Consider the following 13,535-nt stretch of genomic DNA (forward strand, 5'->3'; position numbering starts at 1 on the left):
AGTGGTGTCAGATGTTGATTCAGGGAGAATGGTTTTTAACACCGACGATGTGAAAGAAGAGAAAAATATGGGTGACTGAAAAGATGCAAGTGATTTTGGACCGATATCCAGTGTGGTACAAGTCTTTTTACTCTTGTTATTTCATGATTCATAAAGACTTAAAATGAGTTATAGTTTGATTTTGAACTTTACATACTTTATATACTCAAATGAGTCAAATTCTTTACAAAGGGTGATATTGTTCAAATTATTAATTAGAAAGTGTATTTGGAAGAAATGGTTTCTGTAATAATTGGATGTTTTGTGATTCCATAACATGGGAGATATTAATAAGTGCTTTGAGGTAAAAAATTGTCATCAAACGAAAATAGAAATTTGTTAGGGTGTGTTTATTTATATCTTAATTGAATGGTTCAGCGTTGAATGCTAAATCGTTCAGCATTCAGCGCGTTTGTTTCTGACCTCTGAATGACATATAATGTTGAATGGTTTAGCATTAAGTGCTCAATCATTCAGAGTTGAAACACTCTCTTAAGTATTAAGCACATAAATTTTCTGTAATATTCTTCTCAAATCATATTCAGATTACTTAAAAACAAATATATTGAATATTTTATTCGTGTGACACGTAATAAGATAAGTTTACTCATTTCGTATTGTTCAATCAAAATGATTACTCTTAAACAACTTATTTTCATTCAGAACCAAGTTTATTAAGACACATTTGGCGTTAAATTATTCAGTTTTATCAAATTATTTCTTGAAATTTGAAAGTGGTATATATCTATATCTATAAATCTATAATTCTATATTCTAGTATTTGGATAATGATGAATAAAAAAAACAAGCTATCCAAATTCCTAGATTAGAAAGGATATAAGTTTGTGGGATGTGGGTAGAAAATCATTTGGTGTATGTATTCGCCAAATATATACACGAGTCCATCTGAGGATCTTAAATCATTTAATTACCTCACCACTAGGTGAGGATTTTCCAAATAATTGGATCAAAAACCATTTTTACCGGGCTCAAATGATCCCTTGGTCACACGCATGCGAAGATTGAAACAATGACAAAGCATGTTCGTTTATCGGGCCTGGCATGCTGTGGAGAAATGAGTGATGGTGTTTCGCCAGGCTCCAGTGGGCTACCGGGGACCGCTGGATGGGTTGACAAAGTTAACACAGGGCTAACATATCCCTGCCGATACACATGTTTTTTGAAATAAGATAACTTGTTGATATGTAAATTATTTATGGATGAAAATATATATATTTTGACATAAATTAACCAACTTTCATATGTTATGAGTTATGACATAATTTGAATGTAATAATGTCAATAATTTTAATATTTTAATATATTAAACCCGTGAATTCACGAGTTTTTTAATAATATTGACTTTTTGCTCCGTTGGTCCTTCAATTATACACGAAATTGCAATCCGAGTTGTGATGACCCGTATTTTTCCGACTACTTGATTATACTATTTATATGATTTAATAATTTCGACTTAATAAGCAATGAATTTTAATAAGTCTTGAACCTTCGGAAAGAATTTTACATAAGCAGTTGACCACCCTTTTATTCTTACGATTCACGAACGTCATAACTTGTATTAATTATATATATATATATATATATATATATATATATATATATATATATATATATATATATATATAACTTGAAAATATGATAATTAAATATCTCATTAAGTATATTAACAAAGTATTATATATATATTTTCATACTACTAATTTAAAGAGTTTTTGAACAATATATACGTTACCATTTAAACGACGTAATTAACTTATGTTAAAATGTATTTACATATAAAGTATTACGAGTGTAAATACATCCTTACAAGTATTAAATACACTTTATAATATACTAATGATACCGCAATCCGCATGCGCACCTCATATGCATGCGGGCGCTTAATAGTGTGCTTATGCGTGTGCTTGTGTGCGCTATGAAGTATGCGGATTGTATCTGATTCCTTTATTCTCGGTACAGCGGTTGCTTAGCTGTCAAGTAAATATCTTTTCCATAATTATATCCGTGATTCGGGGGAGTCAGTTATGGATTAGGTTATTATGATCTGGGACGGTTCTAGAATTAGGGCTTGCCTATAAATACAAACCCTAATCATCACCTACGATACACAGCATATTACGTAACCATCACCTACGATACACATTACGTAAAAAAGCATCATTCAGCATCTTTTCAAGGTTAACAGGTTAGTCTTTCGTAAGCTAGTACCTACGACCTTATTTGGGGCCTCTTGATCGACGACCGTTATCGGAGGTGGACTTAATCACTTGGCCACCCCGCCGACATCATCATGTCGACCAGGGTTATTCACGGTAGCCGGACCGGAGAGCCACGTTCTAAGATCCTTAAACCCCTCTACGTATTGAGCAGGCATATTTAACCCTATGGTAAAAATATGCATGATCAAGTGGTGCTTTCATTGAGAGTCGAATTAATTCAAGACTGTTTAATTGCTTTTTCTTTTAAGGTTTTGAATTGTATGACTCGTTATTTACAAAATTTTTGAATTTTTTCTTTAACAGTGTCATGACTTCCGAGGAATCATCGGAACATACCCAAACAGATATTCAAAACGCACCGCCTGGTAGTCAACAGACACCGGTTATGACTACGGAGGCGGCTATTCAGGCGGGGTACACGATGTACCCTCCACCTATATCCGGCGAACCCTTTCAAAGGTACAAGCCAATATATTCAGACGGGATTACACCGCCAAGAGCAAACTCACCAGTCACAACCACGCAGCTGGACTTTTCGTCAGTGGATCCAAGGGTCATCTTGGCAGGCACTAGCGGTGGAACAACGGGGCCGCATGTGGTTTGCTGCGGCCAGGTACCTATTTACAGTACCACTGTTTCAATACCTCTGCATACGCAGAGCATTCAGCAGAATTCGTCATTTACACCGTTGCAACCTTGGCAACCACCGCTGTAGTGACCCGAACTTTTCCATGTTTATATATATTAATTGAGATTGATATTTACATGATTAAATGTTTCCAACATGTTAAGCAATCAAACTTGTTAAGACTTGATTAATTGAAATAGGTTTCATATAGACAATTGACCACCCAAGTTGACCGGTGATTCACGAACGTTAAAACTTGTAAAAAAAAAAACTATATGATGACATATATATGGTTATATATATAGTTAACATGATATTATGATAAGTAAACATATCATTAATTATATTAACAATGAACTACATATGTAAAAACAAGACTACTAAATTAATGATTTTGAAACGAGACATATATGTAACGTTTATCGTTGTAACGACATTTAATGTATATATATCATATTAAGAGATATTCGTACATCATAATATCATGATAATATAATAATTTAAAATCTCTTTTGATATTATAAACATTGGGTTAACAACATTTAACAAGATCGTTAACCTAAAGGTTTCAAAACAACACTTACATGTAACGACTAACGATGACTTAACGACTCAGTTAAAATGTATATACATGTAGTGTTTTAATATGTATTTATACACTTTTGAAAGACTTCAATACACTTATCAAAATACTTCTACTTAACAAAAATGCTTACAATTACATTCTCGTTCAGTTTCATCAACAATTCTACTCGTATGCACCCGTATTCGTACTCGTACAATACACAGCTTTTAGATGTATGTACTATTGGTATATACACTCCAATGATCAGCTCTTAGCAGCCCATGTGAGTCACCTAACACATGTGGGAACCATCATTTGGCAACTAGCATGAAATATCTCATAAGATTACAAAAATATGAGTAATCATTCATGACTTATTTACATGAAAACAAAATTACATATCCTTTATATCTAATCCATACACCAACGACCAAAAACACCTACAAACACTTTCATTCTTCAATTTTCTTCATCTAATTGAACTCTCTCAAGTTCTATCTTCAAGTTCTAAGTGTTCTTCATAAATTCCAAAAGTTCTAGTTTCATAAAATCAAGAATACTTTCAAGTTTGCTAGCTCACTTCCAATCTTGTAAGGTGATCATCCAACCTCAAGAAATCTTTGTTTCTTACAGTAGGTTATCATTCTAATACAAGGTAATAATCATATTCAAACTTTGGTTCAATTTCTATAACTATAACAATCTTATTTCAAGTGATGATCTTACTTGAACTTGTTTTCGTGTCATGATTTTGCTTCAAGAACTTTGAGCCATCCAAGGATCCATTGAAGCTAGATCCATTTTTCTCTTTTCCAGTAGGTTCATCCAAGGAACTTAAGGTAGTAATGATGTTCATAACATCATTCGATTCATACATATAAAGCTATCTTATTCGAAGGTTTAAACTTGTAATCACTAGAACATAGTTTAGTTAATTCTAAACTTGTTCGCAAACAAAAGTTAATCCTTCTAACTTGACTTTTAAAATCAACTAAACACATGTTCTATATCTATATGATATGCTAACTTAATGATTTAAAACCTGGAAACACGAAAAACACCGTAAAACCGGATTTACGCCGTCGTAGTAACACCGCGGGCTGTTTTGGGTTAGTTAATTAAAAACTATGATAAACTTTGATTTAAAAGTTGTTATTCTGAGAAAATGATTTTTATTATGAACATGAAACTATATCCAAAAATTATGGTTAAACTCAAAGTGGAAGTATGTTTTCTAAAATGGTCATCTAGACGTCGTTCTTTCGACTGAAATGACTACCTTTACAAAAACGACTTGTAACTTATTTTTCCGACTAGAAACCTATACTTTTTTGGTTTAGATTCATAAAATAGAGTTCAATATGAAACCATAGCAATTTGATTCACTCAAAACGGATTTAAAATGAAGAAGTTATGGGTAAAACAAGATTGGATAATTTTTCTCATTTTAGCTACGTGAAAATTGGTAAAAAAATCTATTCCAACCATAACTTAATCAACTTGTATTATATATTATGTAATCTTGAGATACCATAGACACGTATACAATGTTTCGACCTATCATTTCGACACATCTATATATATTTCGGAACAACCATAGACACTCTATATGTGAATGTTGGAGTTAGCTATACAGGGTTGAGGTTGATTCCAAAATATATATAGTTTGAGTTGTGATCAATACTGAGATACGTATACACTGGGTCGTGGATTGATTCAAGATAATATTTATCGATTTATTTCTGTACATCTAACTGTGGACAACTAGTTGTAGGTTACTAACGAGGACAGCTGACTTAATAAACTTAAAACATCAAAATATATTAAAAGTGTTGTAAATATATTTTGAACATACTTTGATATATATGTATATATTGTTATAGGTTCGTGAATCAACCAGTGGCCAAGTCTTACTTCCCGACGAAGTAAAAATCTGTGAAAGTGAGTTATAGTCCCACTTTTAAAATCTAATATTTTTGGGATGAGAATACATGCAGGTTTTATAAATGATTTACAAAATAGACACAAGTACGTGAAACTACATTCTATGGTTGAATTATCGAAATCGAATATGCCCCTTTTTATTAAGTCTGGTAATCTAAGAATTAGGGAACAGACACCCTAATTGACGCGAATCCTAAAGATAGATCTATCGGGCCCAACAAGCCCCGTCCAAAGTACCGGATGCTTTAGTACTTCGAAATTTATATCATATCCGAAGGGTGTCCCGGAATGATGGGGATATTCTTATATATGCATCTTGTTATTGTCGGTTACCAGGTGTTCACCATATGAATGATTTTTATCTCTATGTATGGGATGTGTATTGAAATATGAAATCTTGTGGTCTATTGTTACGATTTGATATATATAGGTTAAACCTATAACTCACCAACATTTTTGTTGACGTTTTAAGCATGTTTATTCTCAGGTGATTATTAAGAGCTTCCGCTGTCGCATACTTAAATAAGGACAAGATTTGGAGTCCATGCTTGTATGATATTGTGTAAAAACTGCATTCAAGAAACTTATTTTGTTGTAACATATTTGTATTGTAAACTATTATGTAATGGTCGTGTGTAAACAGGATATTTTAGATTATCATTATTTGATAATCTACGTAAAGCTTTTTAAACCTTTATTGATGAAATAAAGGTTATGGTTTGTTTAAAAATGAATGCAGTCTTTGAAAAACGTCTCATATAGAGGTCAAAACCTCGCAACGAAATCAATTAATATGGAACGTTTTTAATCAATAAGAACGGGACATTTCAACCGCGCCCAGTTTCACAATTTTTAACTCCTGCGGATGCGCAGGCGTTACTTAATAATTGGGGGTTTGGTGTCATCCCAGATGCAAACTCTCATTGGGCGCCGATAACAGCACAGCAGTAAAGCACAGCGCATACAGTTGGGCTTTTAAGTTTGTATCCTCAGGTTTCGCAGATATCTGCGCCACAGGTTTCGATTCCTTTACAACCACCTGTGTACTCTGCGTCTTCAAGTCATCCCTCTTTTCCAACGCAGCAGCCTTGGTTATTGAGACGACCCGACCCAATCCATAGGGAAGAATACAATAACATATGATAACATTGCGAGGTACTTGACCTCTATATGATACATTTTACAAACGTTGCATTTATTCTTAAAAGGCAAACTATCATTACATCAATATTTGACATTTTCGTCTAACATTTCATAATATCCAAATGACCTAATCTATCATTTACTTATTAATATTCTCTATTGAACTCCAATGACTCGAATGCAACGTCTTTGTATCATGGCTTAAAAGGTCCCAAGTAGTATCCTTAACATGAGCTAATGCACAGCGGAAGACTTAATTCATACCTGAGAATAACATGCTTTAAAACGTCAACATAAAGTTGGTGAGATATATAGGTTTGATGCTAGCAGCGATATAACGATGGACCACAAGATTTCATATATAAACATTTTAATAAAAATATTCTAAGTGGTTGAGCACTTGGTAACCATACTTAACAATTAATCACGTCGCATATTCCCTTTAATATGAAATCTTACTACACTGTACCAAGTGTAGTCACGAAACGAAGTACTGTGCAACCGTTGAATACTGGTCGTCCAGTCCGGTTGGGGTTGTCAGGCCCGATAGATCTATCAACAGGATTCGCGTTTACAATACCGCTGTAAATATTAGTTACCAAGCTACAGGGAAGTATGCCAGTGGTACAACTCAACGTAGAATATATTTTTCAGTTACTTGTGTCCATAATGTAAAACATAAAATACATGTATTCTCATCCCGAAATATTTAGAGTTTAAAAGTGGGACTATATACTCACTTTTGTCTTGAAGATATGTAATTTCGACTTGGTCTCCGATTGATATCACGAACCTATCCATATATAATATATCAATACCTTTTCTTTTTAAACAATCGTCACATATATATACTTGTTATACTTTTAATACTTTTAATAATTCCTTAGTCCGTAGTTAGCAGTCCGTTGTTAGTAATTCAATTTTAATGGTTCATATTTAGATGTTTAATAAACCCCCAATGAAATAAATAAAACCCCCATCGTATATGTATTGGTCGAGATTAATCTTGACCCACGGTACCGGTGTTGTCAAATGACGTGTTGCGTACATAGAGTACCGGTGTTGTCAAATGACGTGTTGCGTACAATCATGGGATCTTATGATTAATCTTCTCGTATTGTTTACGGGTGATCCTGAACCATATAAAATTGAATTATGAGTACATATATATAAAATATCATGTTATTTTAGAAAGATGTGATTTTATTTAATTTTTCCCAATTAATCCCGAAGTTAAACAAGTCTTGGATAACCAATTTTGTTTCGGTCATAGTTTCTTCGTTACAAATCCGTTTTCGTTGATTCAACTTGCCATCTCCTTGGATCGAGTCCCTCTTTAAGACTATGAACTGAAAATACCTTAGTTTGTATTCGAAATCACAGGTCATAGGTCAAACTTTGGTGAAACTTATGAAGTTAATCATTTTCCCTTATGTAAACAACATTAAATAATTATTTTTCTAAAAATACTTACACTTTGAGTTAAATCATGAAATTTTTATTTGTTATCATATTCATAAGAAATATCATTTTTCCATAATATAAACCTCCAATTCAAAGTTCAAGATGGTTTTTAATTATCCAACTCAAAACAGCCCCCGGTTGCACTTCGACGTCGTAAAAACAGTTTTTTAAGGTGTTCTTTGAAAAACCAAGTTTTACCTTGTTAAGTTAGCATATATTTATGATATATTACAGGTCTTGAAGTATTTTAAAAGTTAAGTTAGAAGGATCTATTTAGTTTGCAAACAAGTTTGAAAACATTCAAACTATGTTCTTGTTGTTAAAATTTTATACCACAAAATAAGATAGCTATATATATATGAATCGAATAAGGTTATGAACAAAGTTACTACCTCAAGTTACTTGGACAAGATTGCTGTAAAATAGGAGTAAAAACCTAGAACCAAAAGAGTGATGAAATTGGATGAAAGATTGGAAGCAACTTAAGACATAAACTTGAATTGAAAGTTGTATTTTTGTAGTGTTTTTGTTGATCTTTTTATGGTGGTGTTTAAGGTGATTCTTGAGAGGATTTTTGCTGGAGTTCTTAGAGAGACATGAGGCTAGTAAGTGTGTGTGTTTAGCTAGAGAAATGATGTTCCAAAAATTGAAAATGGATGCATGTATTTATGGTGGTGTAAAAGGTGTATAAATTTGTAATTTTGTGAAAAGATCTTTTAATCATGTGAAATTGTCATACTAAATAACAAAAGTAGTTACCTTATACATAAGGCATGAACAAGGGCTGGTTGGTGGTGATTTGATGTGTATATACCAATAGTAAATACGTATAGAAGCTAGGTATGATACGAGTACATATACTCTAGATATACGTATAGAAATCTTGTGAAAAATGGAATGAGGATTCAAATATAGCTATCTTTTGTGAATATACTTATATTGTTTTATGTATTTAAGTCTTTAAAAGTGATTAAATACATTATATATACGATATATGTATAAACATTATAGGTCGTAAGTATTTATGTCAAATAACGTTACGTATAGTTATCGTTTTGAAAGCTTAAGTTAGTAGTTTCAAAATATACTTATAACTTATTGTTATTAATACAAAATGAGATATTAAAACATTCATTAATCATGTTAAATATGTATATATACATATATATACACAAACGTATAATTATCATATATTGTATAGTTCGTGATATCATCGGTCAAACTAGACGGTCAAACGTTGTGTAAAACTCTTTTCGGAAACATAAATCTCAACAATTTGGATTGCTTATCATGTTGGTAAGGTTTAATTTATGTAAATATTAATCTTAAAAGTATAGAATGATCGAAAAAGTGCGGGTCAACTTTAGGGTTTTTGCTTATCGTGTCGGAACCATATAGAGATTAGAGTTTAAATTTGGTCGGAAATTTCCGGGTCGTTACAGTACCCATCCGTTAAAGAAATTTCGTCCTCGAAATTTGGTAGAGGTTGTCATAAACAACAATAGGAATGTTTTCATGACGAATATGAGGTAATAATGAAATTTTATCATTATTGAAAGATTTAGATAAAACGATTTGGTTATGTGAGACGCACGAGCGAAGCTATCACAAAAGAGTGAAATGAGTAAATATAGAATTGTTGTAACCGATGACGTGATTATGATCGATTTCCGGGATTTAAGGGTTTTAAAGAAAATCTTATGTAATAAGATTTAGTTTTGCGGCGATCAGGATCTTCTTTGATTTAACGCGGCAATCTGTTTTGATTTCTTTGTCGAATATTTCACTATAAATTTACCTCCTTCCATTTCTTTCTTTCCACATCTTCTATTCTTTCTCTTTAGTTCCTACTTTAAGACATTCGCTAATATGCTCCATCCCATTCTAACCCTTGTTATATTTCTAACTTTCATATCTTTCATTCTTCTTTTTCATCTATCACCAGAAGAATCTATTCTCTTTTATCCTTTCCTTGGAATTATAATGTTTTTAATTCTCCCGTGCCTTTACGTTGCAATACGTATTGATATGCACGGTTTGTAGTTTCGGGGTTGTTGTTAGGTTTTATACCTTCCCTTATATTTCGATGTTCCTACTTCTGTTTTCCATAATCATTGTCATCCATAGTTAATACTCTCTCCTATTTGCTGTAATCTATACCCTAATTTCTATTTTGGGACTTTGTCCCTTCGTTTCTTCTTCCCGTCCTTGAGTCAAGCGATCAATAGTTCGAAATTCGTAGGTATAAAATTCGGAATGAACATAGCTAATGCTCTAAGAAAGGAATGGTAATGGCACGATTTTGATTTGTCAAATTACCAGAATATCCAGGAAAATAGAACTATCAAGATGATTTGTTCTTAATATGTTTCGGAATTGGATAGAATGTAAAAGTCGTGTAACATGGCACATGATGACGGTACTGTGAATCATCATATTCCATTAGAAACTTAACATGACTTACTGTAATATAATGAAGTTGATCAAGTTTCATTATATTATACTAGTTCATGCATCAGTTCCCAACACTGCTTCAGAACATTCCTATTTTAAACTTGAAGGATTTAGAAACTAACACAGTTTCCTTTATATTGTAACACAGATATTACAGAGAGATAAATGATTTCAGATAAGGATAGTGGTGAAAATATCTTCAGAAATATTGAGGATATTTATAATGAAAGATATGATAATATCTTGGAATTTCTAATGTCGAAGGATGATGATGAAGATTGACCCGTAAGGGTTTAGATTCAGAAGCAAGGTGTTTGCTACAGAATCGTCATAATTCTTTATGTACAAGTTTAGTCCTTGTAACTTGTTCAGAGTCTCCTTCATGGTTTGTTCAATCCGGTTTTCAGTACCAATTTTCTATCGAGCGTTCCTAACACTTCCTTCTTTTATCATCAACATTTGGTCATTAAGACCTTCTACAACATGCTGCTTCGTCAGTATTTTCAAAGTTATCGGATCTGGGTCATTGGTTATCAAACCAAGATGGTTTAAGGAGAATTGTATTTTTAGATGATTAAACGCTGATGGTAATATGATGGAATATAAAAGGTTCTCCGGTAACGATGGCGAAAGAACAACGTATATATATATATATCGAGATTGTAATAAGAGTAGTCTTACTGAGATATCGAAGTGGAGCTGTGACAAAATTAGTTAATTGAAAAGGAATCGCGTGATTGTTTTTGCTAATGGATGATAAGGAATTCGATGCGGATACGTTTTAACTATAACTTCGAGTTCAAAAATTTTTAGGTGCATAACTGTATGCATAAATCTTTATTCCGTAGACGAGGTGCGGCTGGTTGAACTTCTCGATCGAGATGTTTTCAAGAATCATGAAAAGTTGTGAATGCGAATTGTAATCGTCAAGATACAAATGAGGTTTAAAATAGAATCAAGTGGCAAACTTGAAGGATTGTTTAGTTTCATATGTAATAATCATCATTTTAACTCATTTTTAATTGTCCAAAGTTAGCAGTCCAATAGTTCGATTGTCCAATGGTTCAATAAATTCATATATGAACTAAATATATAATATTCGAATTACTTAATACGTATAGTGACCCGTGTACTGGTCTCGGTGTCGATCACAACTCAAAGTATATATATATTTTGGAATCAACTCCGACCCTGTATAGCCAACTCCCACCTTCATATATAGAGTGTCTATGGTTGTTCCGAAATATATATATAGATGGATCAATATGATAAGTCGAAACCTTGTATACGTGTCCCGTTATTTAAAATGCGTAAAATAAATAAATATATATCATGACCCATTATACAACGTGTTGTCTCAGAATTAATCCGACGTGTTGTTGTACATGTGTCCCGACGGTATGTAAAGTACAGAAATTAAAATTGCAAGAATGTAAATTGCGATAAATTAAATATTAATCAGTTAGCTGGGAACAGTTAGCCGGAACAGTTAGCCGGAACAGTTAGCGTGTAATCCTATCACAATTTCAATTAATTAATTCATCTGTTTCTAACAATTTTTATTTTGCCAATGTTTCTTCATTATGCCACTTGTTGGATTCGGATAGGTAAAAATTCAAATATGAAATTTAAATGGAAATGGTTAATCTGGGGTGAACGGATACGTATATCGGTAATTGTAAGTAGGATAATAAATGATCGTTGAATCAGATTCGAAGAATGTATAGTGTAACTTGTTAATGTGAATTCTAAATATTCCTTGGGTACTACCCACCCGTTAAAATATTTTCATCATTAACAGTTTGTACGAATGAAATTTTTAATTACAATCTTTATGAAAATATACTTGCATATATATTTTCTTCAGAGATAATCATAGATTTAATGAGTCAATAAGATATTAAACTCATTTGATTTATCGTTAATTCTAGATTACATAATCTCTAAGACTTTAGAAATTACATAATCGTCATACGATACGTAAAGCGAAGATAATCGATGTAGAACGATATATAGAACGAAGATCATACTCGAAGTACAGATATTGAGTCGTGTGATGTTGATATTCGAGATACAGATTGTGATGTTGAGATTGTGATTGGGGTGATAAAGGTACTGTCGGCGTTGACGATGGTAGTACGGATTATGCTGCTGGTGCTGCTGTTGGTGTTTGTAACCTTCGCACCATATTCTCCAAAACCACTACCCGAGCACGGAGTTCGTTGACTTCTTCTATTATACAGGGATGATTGACGGTTGGAACGAGCGAATGAACAAGATTTGAAATATGGGATAGTATGTAATCATGACGAGATACTCTAGAAATGAGCGAGAAAATGGTGTTTCGAATGGGTTCGCCGGTAAGTGCTTCAGGTTCATCGTTAAGAGGGCAATTTGGTGGGTGAAAGGGATCACCTTCTTCTTGTCTCCAATAATTTAGTATACTACGAACCCATCCCCAATTCATCCAGAATAGATGATGAGAAATTGGTTGATCCATTCCAGTGACGCTGCCTTCGGAGCCCGAATGGAAATCCATATCAGCGTAGCTGTCGGAGTCGGAGAAATTCGAACTGGATGCGGAGTTCATCTTGTATAGTCGGGGAAATGAATTTTTGGTTTAGAATAGATTATAGGAGTTGGGTTTGGTATTCTTCAATACATAATTTACATATGTATTTATAATACTCAAAATCCCGTGAATTACGGAGAATCTTTGAAATTCGTCAGGCAATGTCTATAGCAACAGATACGCTAGGATACGAATTTTGTCTATACACTATCGATGCACTAAATGCAGTAAGACGTGTCTAGACTTAAGAATAATAAGCAGGCAATTCCTAAGGATGATAAGCAGATGATTTCTGACTAGAAATGATAAGCAAAACTTTTTAGCAGGTAGATACGGTCAAAGTCCAGACTCACTAATGTATCCTAACAACTACCAGTTAGACACACTAATGCAAGGCCTGGTTCGCTAAGACCAACGCTCTGATACCACATGAGACGACCCGACCCAATCCATAGGGAAGAATACAATAACATATGATAACATTGC

The sequence above is a fragment of the Rutidosis leptorrhynchoides genome, chromosome 7, assembly GCF_046630445.1.
Source record: "Rutidosis leptorrhynchoides isolate AG116_Rl617_1_P2 chromosome 7, CSIRO_AGI_Rlap_v1, whole genome shotgun sequence".
Taxonomy (NCBI): Eukaryota; Viridiplantae; Streptophyta; class Magnoliopsida; order Asterales; family Asteraceae; genus Rutidosis; species Rutidosis leptorrhynchoides.